The sequence below is a fragment of the Microcaecilia unicolor genome, chromosome 3 (genome assembly GCF_901765095.1).
Source record: "Microcaecilia unicolor chromosome 3, aMicUni1.1, whole genome shotgun sequence".
NCBI classification, from domain to species: Eukaryota; Metazoa; Chordata; class Amphibia; order Gymnophiona; family Siphonopidae; genus Microcaecilia; species Microcaecilia unicolor.
Genome location: NC_044033.1, coordinates 457,295,371 through 457,308,376, shown reverse-complemented (window position 1 = coordinate 457,308,376; position 13,006 = coordinate 457,295,371).

Genomic DNA, 13,006 nt, shown 5'->3' with positions numbered 1-13,006 from the left:
CAAGGCTCTCGTTAAAATACAATGCTACCCCTCCACCAATTCGATCCACCCTATCACTACGATATAATTTGTACCCCGGCATGGCAGTATCCCACTGGTTATCCTCCTTCCACCAGGTCTCAGAGATGCCTATTATATCTAATTTTTCATTTAGTGCAATAAATTCTAACTCTCCCATCTTATTTCTTAGGCTCCTGGCATTCACATATAGACATTTCAAACTGTGTTTGTTGCTCCTATTTACATCATGCTTAGTACTTGACAGTACTAATTTGTAATCTTTTGTCTGATTTTTATTTTGGGACACCTGAGCTACTACGGTCTCTTTTGCAACATCACTATCAGGATACCCTATCTTCCCTGTTTTGGTGATATCTTTGAAAGATACCTTATCCCGAACCATGCGCTTTTGAGTGACTATTGGCCTTCCCCCCATTTCTAGTTTAAAAGCTACTCTATCTCCTTTTTAAATGCCGATGTCAGCAGCCTGGTCCCACCCTGGTTAAGATGGAGCCCATCCTTTCGGAATAGGCTCCCCCTTCCCCAGAATGTTGCCCAGTTCCTAACAAATCTAAAACCCTCCTCCCTGCACCATTGTCTCATCCACGCGTTGAGACTCTGGAGTTCTGCGTGGCTCTTGGGCCCTGCGCGTGGAACAGGTAGCATTTCAAAAAATGCTACCCTAGAGGATCTGGATTTGAGCTTTCTACCTAAGAGCCTAAATTTGGCTTCCAGAACCTCTCTCCCACATTTTCCTATGTCATTGGTACCCACATGTACCAAGACAGCCGACTCCTCCCCAGCACTATCTAAAATCCTATCTAGGTGATGCGTGAGGTCTGCCACCTTCGCACCCGGCAGTCAAGTCACCAGGCGATCCTCACATCCACCAGCCACCCAGCTAGCTATATGCCTAATGATCGAATCACCAACTACAACAGCTGGCCTAACCTTGGCAGCACTTGGAGACAAATCCTTGGTGCGAGAGGATAGTACATCCCCTGGTGGGCAGGTCCTGGCTACAGGAGTACTTCCTACTTCACCAGGGTGATGCTCTCCTAGGAGACCTCCCTCCTCCAAGGTAGCACAAGGGCTACCAGACTGGAGGTGGGACTTCTGTACAACATCCCTGTAGGTCTCCTCTATGTACCTCTCTGTCTCCCTCAGCTCCACCAAGTCTGCTACTCTAGCCTCAAGGGAACGGGCACATTCCCTCAGAGCTAGAAGCACTTGGCATTGGGCACACACATATGACATCTCACTGTCAGCAATCGTTCTCTAGGGTGGGTCCAGGTCACAGAGGCAGTGGGTTCTCAGAGAATGCACAATCCACACGGGTTTGGATATGTAAAGTATATTATATTTGCAGATATGTATAGATGGTGGTGGCCAGAGAGAGAGAGAGAGAGAGAGAGAGACGTAGTGCCCTGGACACAGAGAAGTGCCCTGGACAGAGAGTAGTGCCTTGAGCATGTGCTCTGCTTTTAAACCTCCAGAACAAAGAGATCAAAAAACTTCTCTGAAGTCCGGAGAGGTGACCAATTTCACAGGTTGTCCTTTTTGAAGTCCCAAGCTATGGAGCTTAGATTTAAAGACGGCCAGAGATGGAGCTTGACGTACTGGCTCAGGAAGTCTATTCCAGGCATATGGTGCAGCAAGATAAAAGGAACAGAGTCTGGAGTTAGCAGTGGAGGAGAAGGGTGCAGATAAGAGAGATTTACCCAGTGAACGGAGTTCCCGGGGAGGAATGTAGGGAGAGATGAGAGTGGAGAGGTACTGAGGAGCAGCAGAGTGAATACACTTATAAGTCAATAAGAGGAGTTTGAACTGTATGCAGAAACAGATAGGAAGCCAGTGAAGTGACTTGAGGAGAGAGCTAATATGAGCATAACGACACTGGCGGAATATTAGTCTATCTGGATTTTCAAAAGGCATTTGACAAAGTACCTAATGAAAGACTCCAGATGAAAATGGAGTGTCATGGGATAGGAGGTAGTGTCCTATTGTGGATTAAAAACTGGTTAAAAGATAGAAAACAGAGAGTAGGGTTAAATGGTCAGTATTCTCAATGGAGAAGGGTAGATAGTGGGGTTCCCCAGGGGTCTGTGTTGGGGCCGCTGCTTTTTAACATATTTATAAATGATCTAGAGATGGTGAGGTAATTACATTTGCTGACGACAAAGTTATTCAAAGTTGTTAAATTGCAAGAGGACTGTGAAAAACTACAAGAGGACCTTATGAGACTCGGAGACTGGGCATCCAAATGGCAGATGACGTTTAATGTAAGAAAGCGCAAAGTGATGCATGTGGGAAAGAGGAACCCAAACTATAGCTATGTAATGAAAGGTTCCACATTAGGAGTCACTGACCAGGAAAGGGATCTAGGCATCATCGTTGATGATACATTGAAACGTTGAAAGCCTCTGCTCAGTTTGCATTGGCGGCTAAGAAAGCAAATAGAATGTTAGGTATTATTAGGAAAGGAATGGAAAACAAAAATGAGGATGTTATAATGCGCCTTTGTATTGCTCCATGTTGCAACCATACCTTCAATATTGTGTGCAATTCTGGTCGCTGCATCTCAAAAAAGATATAGTGGAATTAAAAAAAGTGCAGAGGGGGTCACGTGATGCTGTGAGCGGTGGAAGACGTGCAGAGAGAGAGAGAGCTGCTCGGGGGACTCCCTCCCGTCTGCCGTTCCTGAAGTGGCGTGGGAGTGAATGGACAAATTTGTGGTGAAAAACCGAACGGCAAATGTCCACCAAGACGCCAAGAAGAGGGCCAGACAGATCGCGCCCAAGCGAGGATGAAATGGCAGCCTCTCCACCGGCCCCACAGGCTCTTCCGGACTTTATCCCAGAGCTCAAAGACGCGGTGGTGAAAGCCCTAGACTCCCACTTTACCCAACCATCGGAACAAATCGCGGGGATGGTCCAAGCTACAGCGGACTTGACCCGCCGGACAGGCGAGCTCGAATTTAGAGTCACTGACATTGAAGATACCTTACAGGAGCACACAGAAAGCATAGAGGTCCTGAAAGCTCTGACTAACTCCCAGCAAATGAAAATAGAAGATTTGGAGAACAGAGCAAGGTGGGAGAATTTGAGATTTGTGGGCTTCCCAGAGACTATAAAAGACTCAAATCTGCTTACCTGGCTGGAAACTTGGCTACTGGAGAGCTTCCCAGCGGTGGGGGAGCGCGGCCCAATCCGCCTGGATAGAGCACACAGAATTGGGCCTGCTCGCACAGCGGTGGACCGGCCGAGAATAGTCATAGCCAAATTCCACAACTACACCCAAAAAGCCCAGATTCTACGCCTATATAAAAGCCGCCCAGTCCGGATCTTCAGGACTACTCAGCAGCGTTGTCGCTGAAAAGAAGAGCTTATTCAACTATTTGCTCGCAGCTGGTAAAAAAGCAACTACGGTTTACAGTGCAATACCCAGCTATATTGAAGATTCAGCATAACAACAAATGGCACTCTTTTAGCTCCCCAGAGGATTTTCGCGCTTGGGCAAGTTCGGTGAACGGACTGGGGGACCTGACATGACTGTCTGAATTTAAAACTATTGAGCAAGTGGCAGATGCCTGTGCAGGTTTTGCAGCTAAGTATGGAAATTGACACGTTTGTTGTTAAAGGAGTGAAGTTCATGTTCTTTGTTGATGCACTAGATGACCTGTGGCCCACTCCCTGTTGGGGTGCGAGTCAATATTAGCGTGGGGTGCGAAGTAGGGGAAAGGAGGGGGGAGGGAGAGGGTAGCAAGGGAAGGGATTGGCGCGGGAGAGGGTATGGGGAAATTGGGAGACTAGACGTAACGGAGATTGGGGTGCAGGAGTCCTTAGTATGGAAGGTGGAGGATGTCCTACTGGAGACAGACGGGCTGGTGGAGATAGCCATGGGGGAGGCTGGGCTCCCGGGGCTATTTTTTGGATAGGTGGGTCGGGATAAAGAAGCTTCTAACCAACAAAGATGAGGGATAGCCCGCACCTGAGGATCTTATCTTGGAATGTATCTGGGATCACATCACCAGTAAAGCGCTATAAGATAGTATCTCAATTGAAGGTGCATGGAGCGGTTATTGCCTGTCTCCAGGGGTCGAAACTATCAGACAGTGAGCATGCAAAATTATGTCAGCAGTGGGTAGGGGAATGCCACTATTCTTCTTCAGGGAATCGAAGGAGCGGGGTAATTGTACTATTGAAAAAAGGCCTCCCTTTCCAATCTAGATTGGTGTATAAAGACTCAGAAGGACGGGTGGTGTTGATACATTTAAATTATCAGGGAACAAAATTTTATTTGTGTGCAGTTTATGGTCCAAATTCTTTCTGCCTGTCATGTCTGTGGCCGTGACCCCTCTCAGACTCACCTTATTTCCGGCGGTCAGCTTCTGATCTGGCTCCTGTCTGTTCTTCCTGAGTTAGTTCTGTCTCTGTGTGCTGGCTGCTTCCAGCATAGCTCAGATTATTCCACTATACTGCATCTGTGTGTGTTAAGCCTCTCTGTGCTTCAGTATGCTGTCTGCCTGTGTCTTGGTTTGTGTTTCTCTTGCCCTCTGGTGGCCAGACCTGGTGGCTGCATTGGATTGTCTGTGTGCTGTTTCCCGTTCCAGACTTCAGCCCAGTCCAGTCTGGATCTTCCGGCCAGCTTCACTTGCTTGGCTTGTTTGAGCCTGCACAGCACCCATAGCTGCCTGGTGATTGCTGCAGCTGAATCTCAGCTGCTGCTGGGCTTATTAGCCATTTGGAAACTCTCTGCTTTGCCTTTGCATCGCCTAAGGCCCTGGTATGTAGGTGCTTGTGCACTTCTACCTAGTCCAGTTTGTTGTCTGAGATTCTTGCCTGATTCTAGTTTAGTCTTTGTGTAGCTTGTGTTCTGTATTGCTGGTTTCCCAGCCTTGTTTCTTGTTTGTATGTCTTTGTCTAGTTCTTGGCTACCTGTGTTTCTTATTCAGTGGCTGCTGGCAGCTTTCAGTTCTGTCCCTTGTCTGTCTGAAAGTCCTAGTCTAGTATTCTGCCTAGCCTCCCTGTGTGTTCTAGTCCCTGTGTGTATCCTGCTGGTGTCCAGTTCCGTCCCTGTCCGGCAAGTCCTGCCAGCCACCTGCACCCAGGGGCTCAACTCCTGAGGAACGGTGGTCAAGTGCAGGTGAAGACTAGCCATCCCTGTCAGAGTTCTGTCTTATCCCTGTGTGGGGTGGTGTTGCCTGCCACTGCCGCTCCTCAGCAGTGGCCCAAGGGCTCACGATCCAAGTTCCTGCTTTGGAAAACGTGACACTGTCCGTCCTTTTTTCAGTCGCTAGCAGCTCTGGGACAACAATATGCTGATGCCCCGTGGGTGTGGGCTGGGGATTTCAATCAGGTAATGGATCCAGCTTTGGACAGGTCCTCCCACCGGACAGTTGCAGCAGTGGGTGGAGGGAGGGGACTCCCCGCCCTATGCAAATCTCTCCAGTTGGTTGACCCATGGCGCTTACTCCACCCTGAGACCCGGGATTATACCCACCAATCTAAGGCACATCAATCTTGATCACGTATCGATTACATCTTACTGACACATACATGGTTTTTCAGAGTGGGGAAAGCTTTTATAGGCCCAACAGAGATCTCAGACCACTCCCTAACTGGGATGGATTTTGAATTAAGTACTAGAGGGACTCCCACCAGACGGCGCTTTCCTTCCTATCTCTACCAAGATAGACAGCTCTTAGATCACATTAGAATGCGCTGGAAATTTTACAAAGACACCAATGCCCAGTCCTGTAAGTCACCAATCTTATTTTGGGAAGCCTCCAAGGCAGTCCTTCGGGGAGAGATAATTGCATATATGAGCGCATGAGCTAAGCATCTGGCGGTAGGCATCCTACGGCTGGAGTTGGCCTACAGCGAGGCAAAAAGGTTGCATATAGTTAAGCCAACTAAGGAAAATCAGGAGAAAATGGCAGCTGCTCTGGTGGCATTAAACTCGATGATACATGAGAAATCCCAGAGGCTTTTATTTGCCAGATGCCTGAATTCCCAACGTTTTGGGAATAAAATGGGTAGGCTGCTGGCACAGGTAGCTAGAGTAAAGACCTCACGACAGTTCATTCCCCATATTAAGTTGCAGAATGGGTCTCGGCTCTCCCAACCTGAAGAGATAGTAAGCACATTTCAGGAGTACTTCAAAGGAATATACTCCACGAGTGAGGGAACCCAGGGCTCTCTGATAACAGATTACTTGGAAGATGCTGGCATGTCGTGTCTGGCACAGAGAGCGTGGTCCCTTCCCATTAGTGCACAGGAACTGCAAAGCGCTATAAAATCCCTTCCATTGAGATCGGCCCTGGGCCTGGATGGGTTCTCAAGTGAATATTATAAAATCTTAGGCCATGATTTAGTGGGGCCCCTCATCTCCTATTATGATTCTGTGGTAGGCCGGGGCTCTTTCTCGCCAGGAGAGAATGAAGCCCTAATCATTCTTATCCCGAAGCCGGGTAAACCCCAGGACCAGGTAGAATCCTATAGGCCAATATCACTGCTAAATGTTGACATAAAAATTTTGGCAAGGGTATTGGCAGACAGGCTGGCGCAACACTTACCATCTCTGATTGGTGATTACCAAGTAGGCTTTGTTAGAGGCCGCCAGTCCACAGTGAATGTGCGGAAGGTTCTCCTGTCCATAGCACACAGCCAAGTCACTAGGGACCGTCTATTGCTGGTGAGCCTGGACGCAGAAAAATAGTTCAATAAAGTGCAGTGGGACTACCTGTTCAGGGTTTTGAACCATGTTGGATTGGGGGGGGACGGTGTATGGAAGCTATTGCCGCATTATACACCAATCCTTCAGCGCGTATTGTGGCTAACGAGACTCAATCTTCGGCATTTCAACTGCAGAGGGGAACCAGGCAGGGCTGCCCACTATCGCCCCTGTTATTTCTATTATATCTAGAACCGCTTCTCTTAACGATTATGGGGGACCCAGATATTGTAGGGATTGTCCTACCCTTGCAGGAGGTTAAGGTATTAGCATTTGCCGACGATATCCTCCTGACTCTGACATGTCCCGAGTCGTCAGTACAGCAGTTATTAGCGGCCTTAGACGAATTTAGCTTTCTTACGGGATTTTCCCTGAATTGAGGGGGGGGGGGGGGGGTAAGTTGGGGGGGAAAAGAACCGTTTGGAAAATTGATGCTTTTGGAAAGTTCTCTTTTCTTTATTAGGTTGTATTGCCTATGTTATGATTGTAAATTGACAATGTCCAAAATGCAAATAAAAAAAGAAGTTGGAAAAAATAAGTGTAGAGAAGGACGACGAAAATGATAAAGGGGATGGGACGACTTCTATATGAGGAAAGGCTAAAGTGGCTAGGGCTCTTCAGCTTGGAGAAAAGGCGGCTGAGGGGAGATATGATAGAGGTCTTGTAATATCTGTAATCCCGGTAGCAAACCTTCAGGGGGTGGTAGGCTCCCTTCAGCAGGCCCCAACAAAGTCCTTCCAGACAACACAGCTTTTAGTTCCAAACAGTTTATTTCCCCTCCTCCACAAAATCTCAGTTCAAGGGGGTTAGAGTCCCATTCAGTTTCCAAAATAAAGCAACAAGAAAAAAACTTCCCTTTAAATCCAAGTTCTCCCCCAGTTCAACAGCCTGGGTTTCAGTTTTAAAAGTCTTTCCACTTGGGTGGTTGCAGAATGGCAGTACACCGCCCACAACACAGCTAATTGACTCCTGTGACCACCCACTGCCTTCAGTCCCTGCAACTCTGCCCCAAAGTACAATTACAGTCCATGTCAACTGGCTCCTCCAAACCTGGTGTGTTGGTCTCTCCAGCCTCTCCTTCCTCCAAGCACTCCATTAACTCGGCTTCTCTGCTAAGCTGTTGGTTGGAGACCTCCTCCCCCTCCCAGGTGGAAGGAATCTTGTACTGATTTCTAACCCAAGGGAATTGAGCTTTGTCATCCCTGCTCCCCCTTCTGGCCCTCGCCTGCCATAGCAGCTGCTCTTTCCAGTCCTTTTCCCCCTCCCTTCCACGTGGGGGCCATACCGGGTTTTGGGACCTACCCCCCCCCCCCCCCCCCCGATTCCTTCTCTCAGGGCCTTGTGGGGAATGTAGTCTGGCCCCATACCTCCTCCTGGGCTGCTTAGACCCTCCAACCTCCTTACAGTCTATAAAATAATAAGTGGAGTTGAGCAGGTAGACGTGAAGTGTCTGTTTATGCTTTCCAAAAATACTAGGACTAGGGGGCATGCGATGAAGCTACAAAGCATTAAATTAAAAACGAATCGGAGAAAAGTTTTCGTCACTCAACATGTAATTAAACTCTGGAATTTGTCAGAGAATGTGGTAAAGGCTTAGCAGAGTTCAAAAAAGGTTTGGACAGCCTCCTAAAGGAAAAAGTCCATAGACCATTATTAAATTGGACTTGGGGAAATCCACTATTTCTAGGGATAAGCAGCATAAAATGTTTTGTACTTTTTGGGGATCTTGCCAGGAATTTGTGACCTGGATTGGTGGACCTTTGGTCTGTCCCAGTATGGCAATACTTATGTAAGCCTCCAAGGGACACTTACCGCTATAGTACTCACTCCCTCGTAGGCTCACAAAAATAAATATTTTATTGTATTAAAGTATTTGTGGAAAATGTTTGTTGGGTATTGTTTGTTTTTATATATTCTGGTTAGACTTATAAAAATGGAAAGAAAAAAATATGTAGAGTTGCAACATGGTCATTCTTTCATATTGTGAACTGGTCACCCTTCCAGGACCTGACCAGGGCTGACCCTGTTTAGCTTCCTTCACACATGTTCACCAACACCAGGCTTCTTATAAGCAAAGGTTTTATTAGTTGTCATTTAACATCATCTTCATGGCTTATTTCTGCTTCCACTCAAACATTTCTTCTTCAACTTAAACATAGCAAAAAGGCAGTTACTCAGAGTCTTCTAATTAAACCCTTTCCATACTTAAAGCAGTGCCTCAAACTTTCACAGTTCAAACGGCCAAACCAAAGCATTTACTTTTTCATTTAAAGACTTTCTCAGCTGGTAGTGCAGCTGTCACCTTTTCAGCAGATAGTTTCAAAAAGTCCACAGAGTTCAGCCAGCACCTCCAAGGGAATCTTCTTCCTCAAGCTACCAGGTCCCAGCTTCTCCCTTCTCTTTCACTACTCAGGCAGGTATAAGGTGGTTAATTAGCTTCCCCACCCCTTCAGGCTCTTCTCCCTAATTCCCGGCAGGACTCAGCCCCTAATCACCCACACCTGTTTCCAACCCAGGACTCTCCCTGGTCCTAGCAACCTCCACCTTGACAGTCCCCTACTGGCGCCCTCTAGTGACTCATTCTGAGCATTTCCCCCCATTTCTATGGGAACAGTGCCCTCTAGTGGCCTACCCAGGACAGGACAGCCCCTTATTCTTCACAATATGTTTATATCTTATTACTACCTAGATAGACAATGTGTCACAGATTGACATTGCTTTTGAAAAAAAAACATGGCCTTTTTCAATTGTCATCTTCTCCCTACAATACTTACCTTAGTTGCCCTGAGAATCCAAAAGAAAAATGAAAATATAGCAAATCTCAGGAGCAGGATCACTATGTGCATGGCTGATTCATTCTGCTTGTTGACAGAGAAAACAAAATTGTTTATCTGTAATGGCGCTCTTCATAAAAACCCACATGCCCAGGGACTTGATTCCTAAACTTTGCGTTAGAATGAGGGGACCTATGAGCAGCTGTGTGGGAAGTCCTGTGAATGCTCAGATGTTAGGTTTTTCTGAGCTCTGAGAGAGCGGTCTGTGTTGTTGCTGAAGGCATTAAACGCTTGTATATCTGATTTAATATGCTGTCTATAAAGAATCCTGTTACAGGTAAGAAACTTTGCAGTGCTTATAATACCACAATCTTTGAACCTTGTTCCACCACTGTCATTCATATCTCTCCTAAGCATACTTGAATTGCTACAACCTCTGCTAGTAGGAAGGCCAAAATTATTGTATTGGTCTTTTGTGTTTAATGGGGCCCTTGGTGCTTTTTCTACTCAGCCCCCCCCCCCCCCTCCCAAGACTGGCATGGAACTCTTTCTTCATTTCCTTTTTTATCAATCACACATTCTTGACTCTTGGAGTGCTGATTCCATATTACTAGTGATGCCTCTAGACAGTAGTATTTGGGGGCAAACTAGGTATGTAAGGGGCAAGCAAAAATGACATTATTATGCCCACCCCAACAGCACAGCTTTTTAAAATAGTTATCAAAGACAAAAAACCCAGCCAGTTTCAAGCATTCAGTGAAACTGGCATTATAATTCAAAGAACTCTTTCATATGGTACTGAAGTCAGGATGGGACAAAAGCTGAAATACTCCCCGAATTCCACTTTTTGAAACACACACTCCACATTCCTTGACAGTGGAGCTAGGTTTCCCCTCTTACAATTCACCATGTAAAAGAATTGTATGGCAACTTTAAGTCACTATTTCTGACTCTGTGACTTGCATGTGTATTTCTTGTAGTTGGTTGTGGGTAGGTAGCTGTGTGTGTGTGTTGAAGGGGGTGAGGTATGGAAAGTGTACAGAAGGGTGTTCTGTATGTGAATATGTGGAGAGGTCTGTTAGGAGGGAGGCATTATAGGATATCCCACACACTCTTGCACCCTTTCCACTCCACTTGATCCTGAGATATTTCCCCAACCCAAATACTCTTCATCTTTTCCATACCCCCACTCTCCCATTCCCTCCTTTATTTTGAATACTTTCACTCAATTCACATGCTTGTTTCCACCTCCTCTCTTCACCATTCACCCCATGAACTTCTCCCACCACTGACCTCATGCTCTCTCTCCTTCCTAAAATCAGTGCTGACTATAAAGCAAACAGAGCATTTGGCAGCCAGACAGCTGCGGAAGCTAAGAACCATAACTCCCCTGGGTCTGTATTCACAAGCCACATCTCATCTGGGTCTTCGCTGGCAGGGCATAGAGATCTACGCAACACTTTCTCTTTTGAAGCTTTTCATCTTCTCCAACATTGGGCTCCCTGCTGGCTCTTCATTTTTAACAGTTCCCTGGACCAGCCTGATGGGCAATACCAGGAGTAGCCAGAGCAACTCTGATTTCAAGGTGCCCTAAGTAACCACTCAGTTCACTTTACCTAAAGATGGCTATTCCAGGCATTTACAACCCTTTTAAGTAGTATTTTCTCCAGATTTATTTGAACCTTTATTTATGCAACTTCAGACTTTGACCCCTTGTCTTAGAATTTTGCTTTTTATGGAAAATGTCACCTTCCCATAGTTACTGAAACCTGTTAAATATCAATCCTTTCATCCAGTGAATACATTTAGAATGTTTTAAGTCTCTCTGTGATGTCTGTGTTGCAGGCCTTGTATTAATTTACAGTTTTTTCTTCTGAACCCATTTCATTCTGAGTAGCCCTATAATTCTAGTTTTGAAGACTGAATGTAAACTACAAGGGAGCACTTGTATATCCTTGTTCTAATGTATCAGAGATTTGTTTCTTAGATTGTCTTTATTATTTATGCCATAAAGCATAACCTAATCAAGCTAGTAATTGGTTAGCTGGTAAATTTATAATAAATCTCCATATTCCAAATATCTTCTTAAAAACCCAGCAAAAGCTTTTATCAGAGGAAGGAGAAGTGAACGTCAGTTGTAGATATATCTTAAATATGTCTCAATCAATCTTGTGTAAATTCTGAATTCTTAATGTATCAAAAACTGACTCTTGCTTACAATTTACTTTCATTCAGTTTAATCAAATTAAGTTTCATTCAACAGTTCTTACATGTGCTTATTAAGTTTTCTCTAACACTGTTCCCATGGGTTAATCAAGAAAGGAAATGGAGAATATTCTTTGAGAAAGTATGAAGTGGGAAAATGTTTGGAACTATTTATAGTGGCAGCACTCAGCTGTGGAAATCCCAGACATGATCATCTATTTATATAACAGTCCATAAGGTTAAAAGGGTAAGACTAGAAATCTTTTTGAATAAAGCTTCATATTATGTCCAGCCTTTAACTTAAAAAGCTGTTTATTGTGGTTGACATAACCATCTGCAGAGACTTGTGATAATTAGGAGGAATGTAGGAAGGAAACAAAAAGAAGTAATAAAGAGATGAATTGCTAGGAAAATATATTTTCATAAAGAATTACAGTATCAGCTTCATCCTGTATACGTTTTCCCAAGTTTTAACAAGAAAAACATGATTTTCGTCACAAAAGAGACAAGTTCGTTGTTTAATAAGACTTTGGCATCTAGAGTCATACACTTCAACCACACAAATTTTTTTTTTTGCATGTTTTTGGACAAGGATAGAACATCAAAGGATAAAGATTCACAACAAAAAGTTAGGCATCAGACAGTGGATTGTACCCTGTTGTCCTGTGCCGCCTACTCGAAAGCATAGGTCAAGGAATACCACTTCCTGAGTTCCACTTGCCAAAGTGCAAGACGATTTCAATCCCAGCACTGCTTGCCGAGAATGCAAGCCAAATCCAATCCATAGTTCTGCTTGCAGAAGTGCAAGCCGAATTCACCCCCGGAAGAGGTTGCTCTCCCTCTTGACTCCCCCTTGCCAGACAGTCCTGTCTCACCGCCCCCTTTCCTCTCAGGGTGGTCTTATGGCAAGGCCTGATAATACCATCATTTCTCGGGGAGACTTCTTTCCCAGTGACAGGACATACACCCCATCATGTACCCTCACACACGAATATACACTGTATTTTTAGGTTGGCTATTCATACAGGTACTTGCACTATTGTGATGGTGTTAGATTTTCTGGCTGTGGTTATGCAGTTTCAGCTCTACTTACCTAGTGTTTACCTGGGAAAGAGGTCATGGTGAATAGCAATTAGAAATGTGGATAAGAGCACCAAAAGGAAGTTAGAAGATGAGTGAATGCATTTGAAAAGGATTAAAGAATGAGTGTGTTGAAAGGAGGTTTAAAGGATGGGTTAGTGTCTTAGAAGGAGGCTGGGGAGGAGGGTTAGTTCTTCAAAGAAGAGATGAGT